This window comes from Grammomys surdaster, unplaced genomic scaffold (genome assembly GCF_004785775.1).
Source record: "Grammomys surdaster isolate TR1022 unplaced genomic scaffold, NIH_TR_1.0 121551, whole genome shotgun sequence".
In the NCBI taxonomy this organism is placed as follows: domain Eukaryota; kingdom Metazoa; phylum Chordata; class Mammalia; order Rodentia; family Muridae; genus Grammomys; species Grammomys surdaster.
In genome coordinates this window covers 12,920-17,928 of record NW_021617330.1, presented here as the reverse complement: position 1 = coordinate 17,928, position 5,009 = coordinate 12,920, and the positions used below count along the sequence as shown (strand labels likewise).

Below are 5,009 nucleotides of genomic sequence, written 5' to 3'. Positions count from 1 at the left end.
AAGCAGCAGGATCAGGCAAATAGGGGCAGGAATCAAAGATAGCACAGAGCTGGTTTGCTTGAGAAAAACAAAGTCCTCACCTCAGGCACAGTTTCTTGTGGTCTGTGGGAGGTGTGTGACTCACAGACAGCTTTAGGAGGCTAAGTGTCGTTATGAACATAAGATGACCAGAGTGACAAGGTTTTCAAAGAATGGATATATTCAAACCTCTAGAAAGGACAGTTTAGAAGGGGCAAAACCAGGATCCACAAGACTAGAACTTCCCACTACCTGTAATGCTTCCTCATCCAGACCATCCTATTCATGTGTTTACTGGAGGTCACACAATTCCCTTACTACCTGGTATAAAATATAATCAATCACCTCCCCCAAGCTTTTCAAACCACGATTGAGTTTCCCATTCATTTTGGTCCCCAAGTGGTACTACTTGTTAGTGGTCTGTAGACTCACTCCCAACTACCCCCTTGGGGGGTAAAAAAATCATAAACAATTCCCCCTAGGCTGGCCCCATTGAAGTCAGAAATAAAGTAGAGTAGCTGGCAGCCTCCCAGAGACTAAAACAGCTTGAGAGACTAGAGCTACCTTTCTAAGGATGGGAAATTTATTCAGGTAATGTTTGGGAATTCACAGGTGCCACCTTAGGATAAGAATTAGAAGATAGAAATCTCACTTCTCCCTTGCACCTTTCTCTGCTGCCTAACTGATGTGACTGCCTCTCTGTCACTGCATTTATGCTGAATGGAGCCCCAGACACTAGTCACACAGGTAATGCTTGGTATCAATCAGACATTCACAACTTTCCCAAAGTAGTAGCCACATCTCAGGCTACAATGGTGATTCTCCAGTTACTTCAATACTTTAAAAGGCTGCAGCAGCATGCAAAAGAATTTCATTTCATTAAAAAAAAAAGTTTAGAAAGGTCTTCAGGAGATGGTGAGTTTATTTTGTCTTGTCTGGATAGAGGTTTGATTTGCTCTTGACTGTTCTGAGGTGGAGACTAGGAGAAAGCACGGGGTGTGGAGCTCTACTCAGTGCCGTCGTCTCTCTCATCCTCATCCTCACCGTCCACAGACAGAGCAGCATACTTGCTTGCAGAACTGAACTCGGAGGCTAGATTCTCTTCAGGTTTCTTTGGCTCAGGTGCAGATCTGGAGTCTTGATCTTTTTTGCCATCTTTCCTATACAACTCCTTCCAGTGGTCTCTGTTCCCTCCGTCCCTGGGACCACGGCTGGAGCTCCCAGTTTGGCCCTTTGCGGCACTCACCCCTTCGGCTTTATTTTCATCTTTCCTTGACGGTCCTTCCTCAGAGGCCTGAGCTGGAGCTACCTTCCCTCCACCACTTGTAGGGGACGGCTGCTCTTTGTCTGATCTCTGAGATCGAGCAGGAGGGTTAGATCTTTGCTTCACCCATGCATTCTCCTTTGGTGGAGGGGCTGGCATTACCTTTAGAGGATGGTCAGGTTTAGGAGGCTTAGAGGTTGGAGAGTGACAGTCTTCTTCTTTATTGAGGGTTTCATTTTCTAGAGACTTCTCACTCTCTCTCCTTCGTGTATTTCTGCCAGATGAGGCCGAGGTCCCGTCTGTGATGACTCACTTCCTGTCCTCGACCGTTCTCTTTCCTGAGTCTCTTCACTTCGCCAACTTGGGTGTCTTTCCCAGGGCCAGCGGTCTAGCTTTGGCTCCTCCAGCTGCCTCTGCAGCTTCTCCTGCTCCTTCTGTAGCCGCTCCTCGACTTCTCTTTCTCTAGCAGCCGTGTCAACAGGCTTCGCCCTCCAAAGATAGAAGCTTCTCGGCTGGACTGGGAGGTGCTAGCAGAGGAATCATCTTCTTTAGGAGTACTCCGAGGCTTTAGATTCAGTTTGGGTCTTTGGGGGGGACCTCTGTCATCGAGCCTATAGTCGTCCTGAGAGTAATCACCCCTGGAGCTCCATGACCGATCATCCCGTCTGTCATATCAGTCTTCATAGCAGTCCCCACCTCCTCTCTAGTCGTCGTCCCTCCGGTACCCACTCCCAAACGCTCTTCTGCCACTGCCTATCCTGGAGTCATAGCCTCGGTCATAGTCTCTGCTGCCTCGGTCATCATAGCAATCCCAGCCCCCATCTCCCCCAGGCCATCACAGAGATGGTCCATGTCTCTGTGTGGGCCGTCCCTATATCCGTCCCTATATCCATCCCGATATCGGTCTGAATCGTAACGATCTCGATACTTGTCTCCAAAGCTATCGTTGCCTCTTCTAGGTGAGTAGTCATCAAAGCTGTCTGTGGCGGGACGGGCCCTCCAGTCTGTGTCTGTTTTGTCAGAATCCCAATTTCTATCTCGACCAAAAGAACGGTCATCCCTGTCTTTGTCCTGTGCTTGATCAGCAACATCCACTCGAATTCTCCTGTTACTTAGAGACTCTTCATTGAGACTCAGAGCACTGAGCAGAGAATCTAGGTCCTCAAATTCTGCATAGCCGAAACCTTTCAACTTGTCTGGATGGCTGGGTTCACGTGGTAAGCGTACAGAGCTGGTATTTAATCCTCTAGAGAAATCCTTAATGGAGTCTTCTGTCATATCATAGGGCAGATTCCCTAGGAAAGAAGTGTAGGGTGGCGACTTAGGAAGACGGCTCCGGTCGATAATGGGTTCCCGAGCAGCCAGTGGAGCAGTGGGAAGGATGGAACAGTCAATTGGAGGTGCCCTGTACACATCATCATCGTTACTATACCAAGTTGTTGACACATCTCCTTCCAGATCGTCTGTTTCATCAGCCCAGCGGACTGGTTTGGGGACATAAGTGCTTCCTCCACCAGTTCCCCCATTCTCAGCTAGAAAGTCTGTTAGGGAGATGGTCCTACCCTTCTTATTCTTCTTTTTAGCTGAGGCCGCCATGTTGGGAGAGGGAGAGACAACTCAAAGGACACGGATGAGGCAATCACGTGATTATAGCAGGCCTCAGTATGTTTTACAGGGTGTTTCTGCTGGAATCTAGCAACTTACTTGGACATTCTATGTAAAAAAAAAAAAGAACTATACAAGGCCGGGTGGTAAAGTGTTACTTCTTTGAACCAAACACATGTCCTAACTGAAATGTCTCATGAAACATGAATTCAGTGTTTTCAGCTGTACTACACTTGCCTTTAGCTCTGAAAGTATGAATGTGTTGCATTTCACTTATCTTTACAATAGAGTTTTTCACTATGTTTTATACTGCATTTCTGCTGGAATCTAGCAACTTACTTGGACATTCTATATAAAACAATGAACAATTCATGGCCGGGAGGTACACAGGTTTCTGCTTTGAACCAAACACACCATGTAACTGAAATGTCACATGTAACTTGAATTCCGTATTTTCAGCTGTACTGTAGTTTCCTTTAGCTCTGGAAGTATGAATGTGTTGCATTTAGCATACCTTTACAGTAGGATTTTCAGTATGTTTTACAGGGCTTTTCTGCTGGAATCAAGCAACTTACTTGGACATTCTATATTAAACAATGAGCTATACATGGCTGGGTGGAACAAGTGTTACTGCTTTGAACAAAACACATGTCCTAACTGAAATGTCTCATGAAACATGAATTCAGTGTTTTCAGCTGTAGTATACTTGCCTTTAGCTCTGAAAGTATGAATGTGTTGCATTTCACTTATCTTTACAGGAGGATTTTTAATTATGTTTTACAGTGAGTTTCTGGTGGAATCTAACAACTTACTTGGACATTCTATATGAAATAATGAACCATACATGGCCAGGTGGTACAAGTGTTTCTGCTTTGAACCAAACACAGATCCTAACTGAAATGTCATGTGTAACGTGAATTGAGTGTTTTCAATTGTATTCTAGTTGTCTTTAGCTCTGGAAGGATGAATGTGTTGCATTTCCTGTATCTTTACAGTAGGACTATCCAGTATGTTTTACAGTGCGTTTCTGCTGGAAACTAGCAACTTACTTGGACATTCTATATTAAACAATGAACTATACATGGCCGGGTGGTACAAGTGTTTCGGCTTTGAACCAAACAAAGGTCCTAACTGAATTGTCACATGTAACGTGATTTCAGTGTTTTTATCTGTGTTGTACTTGACTTTAGCTCTGGAAGTACGAATGTGCTGGAATACGTGTATCTTTACAGTAGGATTATTCAATACGATGTATAGTGCAAATCTGCTGGAATCTAGCAACTTACTTGGACATTACATATGAAACAATGTAATATACATGGCTGGATGGTATAAGTGTTTCTGCATTTAACCAAACACACATCCTAACTGAAATGTCACATGTAAAGTGTTTTAAGTGTTTTCAGCAGTTTTGTACATGCCTTTAGCTCTGGAAGTACGAATGTGCTGCAATGCATGTATCTTTACAGTACGTTTGTTCAATACGTTCTATGGTGCTTTTCTGCTGGAATCTAGCAACTTTCTTGGACATTCCATATGAAATAATGAAATATACATGGCTGGATTGTACAAGTGTTTCTGCTTTAAACCAAACACATCCCCTAACTGAAATGTCACATGTAACATGATTTGAGTGTTTTCATATGTGTTGTACTTGCCTTTAGCTCTGGAAGTATGAATGCACTGCAATGCACATATCTTTACAATAGATTTGTTCAATACGTTCTATAGTGCTTTTCTGCAGGATTCTAGCAACTTACTTGGACATTCCATATGAAACAATGAAACATGAATTGAGAGTTTTCAGCTGTACTGTAGTTGCCTTTTGCTCTGGAAGTATGAATCTGTAGCATTTTGCCTATCTTTACAGTTCAGTTTTTCAGTATGTTTTACAGTGAGTTTCTGCTTGAATCTAGCAACTTACTTGGACATTGTATATAAAACAATGAACTATACATCTCCATGAGGTACATTTGTTTCTGCTTTGAAACAAACACTCATCCTAACTGAACTGTGACATGTAACATCAATTCAGTGTTTTAGCTGTACTGTAGTTACATTTAGTTCTGGAAGTATGAATGTGATGCATTTGGTGTATTTTTACAGAAGGGTTTTTCAGTAT

General features: G+C 43.4%; 1 pseudogene; it reads right to left on the bottom strand.

The window, feature by feature from the left end:
- Nucleotides 1-996: 996 nt before the first annotated feature.
- On the bottom strand, nt 997-2,878 carry LOC114636053 (annotated as a pseudogene).
- Nucleotides 2,879-5,009: the final 2,131 nt, after the last annotated feature.